Raw genomic sequence first — 14,078 nt, forward strand, 5'->3', positions numbered from 1 at the left:
GTTTATGTGTTTTCACGCTAATCAGTTCCAGCTCAGGACTCCTTAGTTTATGAAAGAAATAGCTGCTAAATCTGACACAGGTTGTACCAAGTGTCACAAAATGTTGTCTTTCGGGACTCAAGCAGCATGTGAGTGGCAAGCAGCAAGTGAGTGACAAGCAGCAGAGCAGACAAACCTGTCAGTGACAGTGATCAGTCAAAGGAAAATATATGGTCTGTGTGTGCAGACAGCATATTTTGTTGAGCACTGCCCTTCCCTTTGAATGTTTTTTGTCCCTTTGATAGCTTCTCCTGAATGGTCACTCATTTTTTCTGTAACCTGCTGAGACTTTTAAGTCCTCACTTTCATGTTATGTCTGCAGCTCATAGACTTGTTCCATACAAAGCCTCTGAGACATATAGACTTTCCTATCTGTTCACACACATGCGTTACTAGCACAGGTTTTCTCCACTTCACATCTTTATTCCTGGAATCTCTTTCTCTGACATCTACCTTCTCACCTTGCTTATGTGCAAAGAAAATTTCTCTATTAATAATTACACTATTAATTTGAAATCATCAGTCTCTTTGGATTCCTCAGCTGGCACCCCTTTGCTCTCAATCAAACCACTCACTTGTCTTTATTTCCAAGGCCCTTTCTTGTCTCTCTTATGATTTCTGATTTACTACTAAAATGCCAGCTTAAATCCTTGATTGGTTGTGATGCCTCAAAGAACTAAACATGGCTACAGACGTGATTATAGTGTCTTGAATCATCCTTTGTCTTCCAAGTATGTATTGCAAAATGCTATTGCAACATAAGCATATTTGTAGGTTCTCTCTCTCTCTCGCATTCAGCAGTTACCTTGGGTTATGGAAGTTACCTGTGGGTTATGGAAGCAGAAAAACATCCACTGTAAGTAAATCCAATATAGTTTTCCTTATTCCAATGAAGAGACTACAAATTCAAAGATTGAGAATCTGATGCAAGAGAGACGCTCAGGGGTCTAATGACTGGCTGAGGTGTGAAACTCTCTCAGGTCCTCATCTGAAGGGCAGCCTGTTATTCCCACAGACTAGACCATGTTTTCCCTCTGGCATTTTATGGCCCAGTGGGCAGCTGTGATGGGTCATAAACTGTCTGTGTCCCCCCTTCCTTCTTCACCTCAAGTCAGAGGGAACAATCCAGCCCAAGCATCCACCACTGCACCAACCAGAGCATTTGCTTTCCAAACCAGCAGGAATGCACTTGCTAATTTAATCTTTTAAAAATGATTTATTCTGCAGAGCTGTCTGCTTTAATTACTATTTGAGCTTTTTTGAACCACAGGACTGGCTAATTATTTTCATTGCCTCCCTTTGGTTGCTTGTGCTGTACAGATCTGCAGTTTAATGAGTCACTTGGAGGCCAGAAGGCACGTTGAATTCCTGAAGTATGTCGTGTCTAGACAACAGTGCAAAGACACATATTTCCACTGTAAGCAACAGGATGGTGTTTGTTTGTGATAAAGGGGTTCTGAATCATTTATTTCTAAGCTTGAGGTATAGAGATGAGAGAGGGGGGAAAGAAAAGTGGTGGTGGGGTGTGTGTGATTTCATCCATTCATTTAATTATCATTATTTATAATGCCCTGACTGAGATCAGAGCCCCACTGTGTCAGATACAGCAAGCATATAGTAACAGACAGTTTCTGCAGTTTAGCTTCTAAGCAGGTCAGCAATGGCAAAGTTAACATTTAATCTTTGCCAAAATTTATACATGTATGCACTCTCCTCAGATAATCATACTTGGCACGGGCTTTTAAAACAAGATATTGGCTGTGTTTTTTACGAAATGTTTGTATGACGAGCTGCTGATTACCGCTTCCCACTGCAAACACAGTCAACACAATTATCCGTGCAGGATTTCCTTGGTTTGTGGATCACACACGGGGCACCGTGCTGGCTCTCTGTGTGTGCAGCCAGCCGTAGCCTCAGGCACGATGCTGCCCGAGCGAGAGCAGCCGTGCTGTGCCCAGGGCTGGCTGAGGGGCAACAGGAGGGGCCCTGTGCCAAGAGGACCGATGGCTCCTGACATGGGCGGCAGCAGGCTCAGGGCAGCCCTGAGCTGCATCCTTCCTATGCCTCTCAGCCTGGGGAACACTTTATATAGATAAACTGCAGACATTGCCAGCATAAGAAGAAATCATCTGGAACTGGGTTGCTGCTAATAAATTCTTCTGAACAGGAGAGTCTCTGAGTTGTTGCTGCACTCTGCTCTTTAGAGCTTCCCTTGAACCTAAGATTTCTACTTTTTTTTTTTTTTTTTTTTCGTTTCCCAGAATATTCCATCCATCTGTCCTCTCAGATAGTGTAGGATTTGCTAAATGTCTGACTAGGAAATAGTTTTCTTGTTCTGTAGAAATTCTCCCTCCTGCTTCTGTCTGATAGACTAAAGTTTTTGAAAGGTTGGCCCAAAATTATTTCACTGTTTCCAAGAGTCAAGTTTGTGGAAAGTGGCATCTTGACACCAAACACCTTCCTCATTGTATTTATCTGAAGAAAGTCTTTAGAAGGGGTCTCTGTTGTCACTGATTGAGGGACTTTGATGAAGTGTTGGTGTCATGGTTGGAGATAAAATGATGATGTGTTTCATGGTTTTGGGAAGAAACAGAAGAGAGGAATTGAAATGGCAGACCTGTGCATTTTATGCAGGTCTACATATTTTGTGTAGGTATTGTAGGAAAAGAATGGTGTTTGTAGGTACTGAGCTCTATACTGGGTGAGCAATGCATACTAAAAGGAAAAGAAGTACATAAGTAAGAAAAATAGTTTCTTATTCTCCCATCACCTGTGGATACTTTCCCCCTCTCTGGTGTCAGGCCTTGTCTTCTAAAGAGTGTCTCTCCTCCGGTAGTTAAAATCATCTCTTTTATCATGTGTCATGAAATGATAGCTCATTCTCTTGCCTCTAAGCTATCACACACACTTAAAGAGAAACTCATCAATATAAATGTTTGTGTCTATGTCTGATTGGTTTCTCATGTTTAAAAAGGAGGAAAAGGGAGATTGATTGCAGAGGCCATAAAAGTAATGATGCGTTTAATGAAAACATACATTTTATAGGCAAAACACGCTTAAAAATTACTTGAAGCTGCTGCATATGCGTTAATGAAATTAAATGACCTTCAAAATTTTGCTAATTTGACCTCGGGTTATCCCTTTGAGCCTTCAGCCGGTTTTACATTTATTTGCACATATGGCAATTGTTTTTGTGTATTTGGTCTTTCTCTAGAACTCATCTCAGTGCTCCTTGCCACATACTGTAGCTACAGAGCCATGCTGTAATGGTTGCACAGTGTGAAAACCTGACTGCTGGCTCTGGAGTTGTCCCTGAAGAGACAACTGCCCTTCCTTCCCCTGATCCTTCACTTGCCCTCGAAACTGTTGCTTCATATCAGAACCAAACTATGACCGACTCCAGACTGTAATGTGTCTGCTTGGCTTACTTTCCTATGGGAAATAATGTTAGAAAGTCTATATGGAGGTGGATAAAGCATCATTCCACCTCCTATTTAGCTAAGCAACCTTTTGATTCAGATTATATCCATTGTCCAGCTAGTCTACCTCTCTGAGGTGGTGCTCATTCATGGGATATGTTAGAAGTCCAGAGTATGGTCATATCTATGTCATATCTGGTCATGCTGATGGCATCCAACCTAATGAACTGTCTTGTGTCAAGTGATACTGAAGGGCTCATGTCCATGTTGCTCAGAACTATTCTCAGCAATAAATTTATCATTTAAACTCTGCCTAGCATTTTGACTCTGGTGTTGCAACCCTTTGGACTGTTATTATTATGTTGTTCTCAGTTGTAGGTGTCTTAAGCAGAGAGAGGGCTGTGCTGCAGCATGCCAGAAAGGTGTTTCTGTAGTGTGACGTCCCAGAGAGATTTGTGTGCCCTCAGTTGTGACTGAGATCAGATCTAGTTGGGGGAAAATGTGAGGTGCAGTTATGGGCATGCTGTACAGAAAACAGCCTCTAGAAAGTGTTGTCTCCTGGACTTTGTCTGCTTTTCTTCTCAAAGGGCTTTCTTCTCAAAGGGAGCTGGAGCCCAAAGACAAGGTGACACATGCATAATAAAAATGAGCAAAGCCAGGAGGGCACAAGGGGGAGCAGGTGTAACCCTTCTATCTCACAGTGCTGTGAGAGCTTCCACGGATCCCACCTTGTCCTGCTAGTGCAAGCGGCTGTGTCTGTGTGCATTGTCTGTCACGCGGGATGAATGTTGTGTGAGGTGTTGCACTGGGGTGGGTGGTCCCCCTCTCAATACAAAGGCCCTGTTGTTGCTATCTGTTTTGCTGGTGTCCCACCCCCTTGCATCTGAAGAGTTTCCTCATTCAGTTTTGTTTTAAAGCACTCACATTTCTATTTTAAGATCAAATTAAATTTACAAGCAGCTGAAAATTTTCCAGATCACATTGTTTGCACGCTTTTCATAGACAGATTTCCTGCATCAGTGTGAGGCAGCATATTTTTAAGATGACTCTGGTAACTTATCAGAGCTATGCTCTTTTCATAACGAAATAAAATATAATTTCTAGATTATTTTGTGTCAGCTATAGAACTGAACACTTGGCCTTTAGTATTTTTTCTGAGTAATTGTAGGACATTACAGACAAAAGGTCCCTCTACCCAAGGGAGAGGTCTTGACTGAAGATTCAGTTAGATATCTCTGTCGCCATCACTTTGGGAAGGTAAAATTGGCTATTTACAGTTGCATATGAGAAAAGGCTATAGTTATCCTGAAACCCTGGCACAGCTGTAGGCATTTAGGAACTGAGGTATTCTGCACTTTCCTCTGACTATGACAACATCCCCAAATACCACAGTATGTTTACCCCAACAGGAGATCTTGCTGGGAATAGCAAAAAAAAACAGTTCACTCTGTCACCCTCTCACTACCTTTGAGCAATTGCCTCTCTCAAATTTACAGAAAATATGCAAAGGATCTGGAGCAGAAGATGGCAGCCAACTCATTCACTTCTTTCTATCCCTCAGGTCTTTATACAGCAAAAATTGTGTACAGCTCTGTGAGGCTCTATACCTGGTGCTCTGTGTGGTGCCACCTCAGCTGTAAGCTCCCGAATGGAAAAGGAACATGGCATAAAGCCGTAAGAATCTGAAACCAGTCCACTGGTCACTCAAAAAGAACATTTAAGGGAAAGTGCAAGAATGAAGCACATGTCCCAGACTCCTTCCTTATCATATTCTCCTGGCTTCAGGCAACCAGATTGTATGAAGACAAAGGTAGTGCTGGGCCCTTTGTTTTGCACCCCCTCATTTTTTTTTTTAAATTTAAGATTGAGAAAATGGAGTGGAAAACCTTGTTTCATTTCAACTACTTTTATTATCTTTGAGTACAATGGAAAACAACAGTTCAGCAGTTTATTCCTCTGTTTCTCTCGCTCTCTTTCTAAACTTTCTTTATGGAGGAAAACACTAGATTATTCCTTTAAAGTGGGACCATGATATCCGTCCCTTTTTTTAAGATGCATCATGATCTACTGGGAGAATGCTTTATAGCAGATCAATGGTATTTTACATTGCTCTAAAATTATAGTAAGATTATTTTTTTTCTCTGTATCACTGAATGCAAACCTTTGCAAGAGTTTATAGAGGTACAATAACGTTTTATGTGTGGTTATAAACCACATGAAAATTTTCAGATTTCTACCACAAATCCCAGCTTATTTGTACTCAACTCTCCCCTCTACTGCTAGCGTAATTAAGAAATAATGGCAGAAGTTGCTGCTGTGGCTGCAGTGTGTTCCCCCACTGCAGCTGGAGATAAATAGTGTACTGGGTCTGGCTGGGATGGAGTTACCTTTCCCTGCAGGTGCCCATATAGCACTGTGCACTTGTAGCTAGAGCAGCGCTGTTATCACACCGGTGTTGTGTCTATTGCTGAGCAGTGCTGGCACAGCACCAGGGCTGCCTTCAAACCCCAAAAGCCAGCAAGCTGGGGATAGGCAAGAGGTGGGGATGGGACAACACCGGGACAGCTGACCTAAAGGGACCAAAGGATTATCCCATACCATGTGGTGTCACACTCAGCAGTAAAAGGTGGGAAAGGGGAAGGAGGGGGGGAGCTTCTTGTTGTGGAAGTGTCTGTCTTCCTGAACAACTGCTACATGTACTGAGGTCCTGCTTCCTAGGACATGGCTGAACATCTCTTGTTGATAGGAATTAGGGGTTTTTTTTTCTTCTTTCTCCGTGTTTCCACATGGCCTTTATTTATTTATTTTTATTTTTATTTTTTTAAATTTTCTTCCCCCTCCCCCTTTCTTTTTCCCTTTAATTAAATTATCCTTATCTCAACCTGTGAGCCTCTTTTTCTTTTCTTTTTTTTTTTTCTTTTTTTTCTTTTTTTCTTTTTCCTTTCCAGCATATTCTCTTCTTCCCCTCTTCTTTTGAGGAGGGGGAGTGAGAGAGTGGTTGTGATGTAGTTCAGCTGCCCAGCAAGGTAAAGCCACAACACACAGAGATGCTGTTTGTCCTCTGGGAGGTTCAGGTGTCACCTCTGAGCCCAAGGTCCCACCTGTATTTCGGGATGAAGGCAAAGGAAATGATGCCACTAAACTCAGCGTAAGATAAAGTTGGTGCCCTTGTCATTTGACATCCCGCAGTTGTTTCCTACCAACTGATTTTCTTTTGTTTCAGTCCCTCTCCTCTCCACCGCCTCCCCCACCTCCCGGTTCCTGTGCCCTCCCAGGCAATTTTGATTTCTGCCTCACTTGCTGGAGTTAAGCTGTGTCCATGGTGCTCGGATCCCTTGAGTGCCTTAAGGTGAGCTGAGGGCTTCCGATATTTGTGATCAGTAAATTTCACTGTGCAAACAAAACTATAAATCTGCAGTGTGTGGGTAGGGTTGGCATATTTCAGAATGGAGCTGCTTTTGTTCCTGAGTTACCTATCGAAAAAGCAGCATGGATTCTCCATCCTCCAGGCTCTTTCATCTTCTGAGAGTGAACTATGGACCCGGAGTATTTTATTCTGGCATCCATAGAATTTACAATGCCTGTTTTGAAGTAGTCTTCCTGATAAGATATATTGAGAAAACAAGGAAATAAAAGTAGACAAGATACTTAGTTTAGGCATTTTTCTTCACAGGCTATGAGACCGATACATTTTCCGGCTCTCAGAATAGCACTATTATCCTTTTAAGAAACTTTAGAACAGAAAGAGGCTGAGGCCCATCTAGGTCAATCCCCTTTAAATCTTCAGGCGTTAGTGGATTATTTTTAAAATATGCAAATTGAAACAAATAGTTTGAAAAGTATTAGAAATTTAGCAGAGAGTGTTAGAGAAGAGCTTTTGAGAAGTTTGTGCTTTCAGTATACCCGTATCAGTCCTTGCTATTGGTTTCTTCTTTATGTTACTGGGTGCAGACAAGCTACTATGTAAAAAGCTGTATAATTATAGGGTAAAATTTGACCAAGAACCTACACAGAAGATTCCATGTTATTACAGAATAGGCACTAGACACTCATTTCTGTCTTCTACACTACAATCTTCTTGTAATGCTGCAAATTATATAGTAATTACAGATGGAATAACATAGTATCTTCAACCATTAGTACTCTGCAATTTGCAGTGGCAAATGACTGGTCATGTTCCACCCAAATGTCAGTGGGATTTCTGGGTCTAGATAAAGTTGTTTGGACTGCATATTAGCAAGAAAGATGGATGTAATAACTTAAACATCAAATGCAAGAACTGTGATGAGTGTCATTTTGTTCATGTTTTGGTGTTTTCCCACATTTGTTTACAGATATACCTGCAGGGGGTATAACACAGCTATTGCGTTTGTAACCTCATCCCCAACAGGTCCTGTGAAAACACATATTTTATTTCTCTAACATCTATTGAAGAGATCTCTCTTTTCTTCTAATTTTTTATTTCATTTTGATTATGATTGCCATTTTCTTTCCTGTGCTTGGATCTACACCTTAGAAATCAGCCCCATGAATTCTTCCAGGTTTGTTCCATCTCCTGCAAAATGCCTGATGCTCCTTTCCAGAGAGCACTGAGCAGGGGATGTCTGCAGACTGAATATTTAAAGAGAAAAAAAGTAGAGTTACTGCTCTCTTTGCTTCACAGCTGCAGTCAGTCCTCTCTCTGAAGGGCTATAAACTGCTAAGTACTGCTCACAAAGAACAAGGTGTAGTGAAAACACTGATGAAAGCACAGGTTATTAAGAAGCATTTAGATATATCTGATAAAATCTCGTTTTGCTTTCCATGCAAGCTACACACAATTAAACAGATTATATTAGGCTGCACTGAGCTCTGGGCTGCCACACCAGGCTGCTTCTGATACCCAAGCTCCTTGTTTAAAGTTAGCTCAGAAATCTCTACATCCTATTGCAGCTTTCACTCTGCAGTGCATTCCCACAGACTGATAACATTGTCCCTGTGAATAAAACCACACGCAATCTCTGCTCTTCTCTACAATATGATTAGAAAGTGCTTAAACTGTGCACACAAGGAGAGCATGCAGATGGCTAGTATCGTCAGCTTACCCAGTGAGAAAAGCTTCCCTGCTTTCACAGCTTCACTGAAGCTAGCTAGTGTGGTCATCACTAGGAGACAGCCAGCCCCAGATGCTAGATGCCCCTATACAAAGCGTGTTTCAATGAAAACATAAAAATGCCCTGATTTTTCCTTTTCTGTGTGATAGAGCTAAGCTCTGGCAACTGCAATCCCTCTGGCAGTTGCTTCTGCCCTATCTATGTGCCCTATCTGCATCGGGCACCAGCCTGATGCTGGTTTGACCGGCCAGGGAGCTCACCAACTCCCCGGGGGTGAGCTGGCTTGAGATGGCCAAAAGGCTGCTCTAGTTGGCTCAGTGATACACCTTTTCAGAGTATGGAAAAGCAGCCAAAGATCCCATGCTGGGAGGTGAGACCCAGCTGCTTTAAATGTTCCTTCCAGTGCAGGCTGCTGCAAGTTCATGGTACCTGAATATTATTTTACTTTCTATCTAATTTGTGGTTTGAATCATTGGAGATTATGACAGTCAAGGCAAATTGTCATAGTTTTTTTTTTTTTAAGAAATGTCTGTAAGACTTACTCCCTGCTGCTGAAAAGCATAGAACAAGGCCAAAAAGTTGCAATATCCTTTCTTTCAATCATCTGGGATGATCCATGGACCTAGAGCTCTCAGGACTTCTGTGCTCCCTCTTCATCCTTCCTAGAGGCAGAAAATAGAGACCCTATTTTTGTTTAAAGACATGGAGCAGAAACAGTTATGGCTTTCCCTATTGTAAAGAATGTTTGTTCTTTAATTCACTCCTATCTCTCTCACTAGACCAAATGAAGTCTCTTGGTAGGCAGACAGGATTTGTTTAAATGGGGCAGCCTGAAAGTGGTATTTTCCACTAACAGAGTCTCTGCTATGTGCAAAAACAACAGAACAAACACAAGTAAACCCTATGGAATGTCTTCAACCAGTAATGACAAAAATGAAAGGATGCAATCAAAACAGCATATAAAAATTAATATGCTGACTGGATATATACAACCAATATACATATATACGCATCTTATTCTAGTCCCATAGTTGTTGTTGTTTGTTTTTCATTTTTCTGGTTTCAGAGTAGTGAAGAAAAGACATGCAAGAAGTAAAGAATGAGAGACCTAAAAAAGAGGCAAAATGTATGTTATTAATTCAAATCCATAATTTTGGGCACCCTGGGATTTGAGTACATTCTTTTAAATTTTGTAAAAGTGCCCAGTTTTCAGAGCACCTATCCACCTAGAGTGATGTTTTCCTGAAGTGTCAATGCTAGCCAAGCATCTGCCAGCATTCATTATTTTGGGAAATCTAAGCCCTCGGCATTTCAGGATGCCAACCTCTTTCAAGGAGTTGGGGAAAGGAAAGGTTTACATTTGGGCTGTTTTTAGTTGTCTGAATGGGTTCCACATTCTTATCATTGTTTTTCCAGTGTGAGGTAGTAACAGTCATTCAGATGTAAGAGCTTCATACATTTTAAAAGGGAGTGACTTTTAATCATTGATGAAGGTACAATATTCTGAGTAGGTTTTAAAACCATCTAAGGTCAAAGCTGGATTTTTATCCTTCCCCTCTTTATTTATTTTGTTTTCTGATGTCTGTACAACTGAATTTTTGATACTACAACATAGCTTCATGGATGGAAGACACTGAAAAATAGCACCACTTAATGTTTCTTTGGATAACTTTGCAAATCTATAAAATGTAATTTGAATCACAAACAGGAGAAATTAAAAGTATATGGTCTATTTTTATTTATTTATTTATTTATTTTTGAAGGTGGATACAATAATCAAAGCATTTGGAGAAATGCTTCATGTTGAATGTTATGTGGGTAATGGTAGCTAAAAGCAATACCTCTGTTGGCACAATAATCTGTTAGAAACTCCTCCTATCATAGCAGATGCTGAAGTTAGTCTGAAAGAAATATATCCCTTATCCTGCTTTAAATTTACTAGATAAATACAGACCTAATATACTGCATTGTTTCTGCCTGTAGCAGCATCCTCTGTGTCTGTGTACAAATATTGTTATCTAGGATAGTTGTTAAGTATGCATTAATATTTGTTAATTCATACAGTTTTGTGGTGTTATGTCTTGCAATTAGTTGAGACATGTTTCAACTCTAAATCAATTCCCAAACAAAAAATAATTGAGGGTACTTAAAAACTAGTTGGAAGTAGATCATCAGACTCTTCAATTAATTAGGAAAAAAATCAAAGGGATGATGTAGCATGTGTTGCAGAATCAGAAGTAACTGCACCAAATAAGCTCTAATCAACAAAAAAGCTAATAAGAAATCACATAATTACCTATGATGTACTGGAATACAAGAGAAGCACAAAGTATCTCCTACTTCCAAAAGTGAGGAAGATGAAACAGTAGAAGATATTTGAGTATTCCAATATGCATCTCCATCAGCAATGAAGCACATCATATGCACAGCTGTGAGGTCAAAGCAAAAACTTTCATAAGAATATGCATATTAATTGATTAAACAAAAAATCCTAATAATTCTTTTCTTGCACAATGTCAAGATGACCAGACTGGTATCCAAATGGAGATCGTGCTTAAGTGCTTTTTTGCATGTAGCTGTATACGAAGAGGATTGTAGATGTGTCCGGTCTGATGGTAAAATACTAATTTTTTTTGAATGCCAAAACTCACAGCATCTTTCAAGAAAATGATAGCTTTTCCCCAAGGAATAAAGTCCATGGTCATATTTATGTAGAACAAAGGAAGAAGCATAGTCTGAGAAAGAATAAGCTGGCAAAGCTTTTAGGGAATAAGCAGTGATCACCCGCATTTTAACAAACTGTCTGCTCATAAAAAATCTCTCTCATTTTTATTTGGCCGGTTAACAGCAATACATCAAGAGGCAATAGCTCTAAGCCCCAAATATAAAATGCAGATCTAGCTCCTATCTGAATGTCTTATCCAATACAACAGCAAGCGAGGAAATAAAATTCCCACTGAAGCATGGGGATAGCAAGGAGAAAAGCACCTTCGCTTCACTACATTAGCAATGGTGCACCCCATTGCCTGTAAAGATTCCCAGTGTGGTTAAGTGTCCCTGTTTCTGAAAGCCTTATCAGAAACAATCTTTTGAAATCAGAAAAACATGACAGAGAGTAAAATTAATTATATACATATGTTTTTTTCCCTCGCTGGTCTCTAATAGACAACATTTTTGGAGCAGAAGAAAAATGCTTTTGTTTCCATGGCAACAATATCCACCGTTCTCCTTTCTGTCACAAAGCATGGTTTCTGAGCATATTTAGGAAAATTGAAATGTGGGTAACTCAGAATGATAAAGCCAAGTGCAGTAAATTTTCATATAAATAAATATTTGTATTCACTCTTGTATCCATTGGCTTTGAAAATTTTCAAGGTCAGAGTATTTGTTTACCGTGCTGAGCTCCCACTAAACACTCGTTCTGTTCACAATGAGAAATCTCATTTAAATGTGTCTTGAATGTTGCTGATGCCACCCTAAAATAATTGAAATAATTAAAAGGGAAAGTAGCATTTTACAGCATCTTTCAGAATGGCAAAGCGTGAGGCTGTAGCACCAGAGGACATAAGAAAACAACTGTACACAGCACACAAGAATAAATGCTGGAATGCTCAAGTCATTGATTTATAAGAGGCTGGAGGGTCTCTCTCTTTGCTGGGCAATGCTAACTCTGCAGTCAAAGTTCAGCAACAGTCGGCACAGACAAATGTTGAACGAATCTGTTTGGTCTCTGCTTTCCTCTTTTCAATTCCTCCTCAGTACAAACCTCTTGGCTACAGACGCTTTCTTGTCTGCTGGAGTTGCTTCTCTCTGAATAATTTTTTTTGCACTCATTGGGCCAGACTTTCAAGTCTGTGCTCCAGAAATATTTATTTATAGCAAATGAAAAGGTTTTAACATGAGAAACCGAGATCAGTGCTAGAATATACAGGGTGGTAGGACTTGGCTGTATAAAGCTGTATACAGATGTCAAGCCTCGGCTTCAAAACAGAACTGAAGTGTTTATATCAGAGTCATTACCACCCGGAGCAAAATATGGTGGTTGAATTTTCTGATGGAGGAAAAAAAAACACAACAGTGCTGTCAAATTTAAAATATCACTTACTGGAAATGTAATTCAGTGACCACATTTTCTGATAAAAAAAATGTGGACAGAAAATTCTCCAGTAGCTCTCTCCTTAACTTTGATGAGGTTGTTTGAACAGGCAAGCCACAAGCTATTGAAAGGGCTGGGGCTGGAAGATGCTGGCTCTTATGCTTACAGTCCTCCCACCCGCATCATCGTTTAGGTTCCCGGTGAGTCAGGAGCAGTGCACACTTGCTGTGTCCTTACTCCAGTGTCACAGTGTTTGCAGGGCTTTTTATGGGGCATGGCAGCTTGGTTAACATGGCAAAGGAAACTGTGTGGTTTTTGTATCTGGACCTGGCCCCATGGGTTTTGGGTCAAGGGGAAGCAGTTCTGGAAGCACCACGGGTGCTACAGCTGGGATGGTTGGATACGTGCATGCAGCTAATAGGAGAGGTAGAGATTTTTTTCTCCTCTGATCAGCTTCAAGCTTTTTTTGTTTATTGTATTTATTTATTTATTTATTTATTATTCTTTTTTTTTTCCAGTTTACATTTTGTTATATAAAAGACATCTTAGTCACCAACCCCAGTGCTGAGTTTTAACGAACCACCATCTAAGGATGTTACAGCGTGTGCTCAGACAAGGTAACAGATCACCTCAATTGAAGCAAGAAAACTATTGTACTGTTGCAGGTGGGCCCCAGCACCTGCCAGCTTTTACAGGCAGCTAGCTGCTCTGCATGCTAAAAGGCCTGAGCTGTCTGTGAGGTTGGGCATAAGGCAAAATATGACAATAAAGCCATTCATTCTTATGAAGGTGGTGATATTTTTTACATGCATGGCTCTTGAGGTCATTAATGCCTCTTCTGTAACAAACCCATTTCTAATGTTTAGCAGGATTGGGATACTTGATAAGGCTTGTCTTTGTTACTACAAAAGCTGCGTTTTACCTCGGGGTACTATGTATTTCAAGTAGCCTGAGGTAAAAATACAGGGAAGGCAATGCAGAAGGTAACTTTGCACAAGGGTACAGACTTTGTCTTGTCTGTGTTTTTAGTTTAGAATAGCTGATGCATGCTAGCTAGCCTCAGGTGAAAAGGGAAGTGTTGCCAGCAGGACGTTTGAGGCCTTATCCCATTTCTTCTTCAGCACCTGAGAAATGAAAGAAGCTCCACTTGTTCCAATTGCAGCCATTCTTTAACTGCACCTCTTCTATAATATTTTGTGTTTAGTGCAGAAAGTGAATCAGTAAGAAAAAAAAGGCAATGTGATGGATGCAAAAACTTCACCATTGAGTTGAGGCGCTGAATGAAGAATTACAGGTGGAATTTATCTCAAGGCATAAAAGCCCCTGAAAAATGGGGGTTTGTAATGGAAAGGCTATTGCTGACACAACCTTAATTTGAACATTGCCAGAAGTCACACTATCACTTTATACAGCAATTTAATGGCTAGCTTT

The 14,078-nt window shown here is 40.4% G+C and overlaps 1 long non-coding RNA gene across 3 annotated transcripts in view; it reads left to right on the plus strand.

Annotated features, from left to right (window-relative positions):
- The window catches only part of LOC106019880 (uncharacterized), a 187,607-nt gene that overhangs the window by 41,957 nt on the left and 131,572 nt on the right, over window positions 1-14,078 (plus strand). Inside the window, exons 1-2 of one of the 3 annotated variants that reach the window (XR_011808447.1) lie at window positions 11,042-11,166; window positions 13,166-13,264. The exons of the other annotated variants lie outside the window; for them this stretch is intronic. This is a non-coding gene — a long non-coding RNA (uncharacterized lncRNA). Of the gene's footprint in view, window positions 1-11,041; window positions 11,167-13,165; window positions 13,265-14,078 lie in introns of those variants that run through there. 3 annotated transcript variants of the gene reach the window in all.

This window comes from Anas platyrhynchos, chromosome 3 (genome assembly GCF_047663525.1).
Source record: "Anas platyrhynchos isolate ZD024472 breed Pekin duck chromosome 3, IASCAAS_PekinDuck_T2T, whole genome shotgun sequence".
Lineage (NCBI taxonomy): Eukaryota > Metazoa > Chordata > Aves > Anseriformes > Anatidae > Anas > Anas platyrhynchos.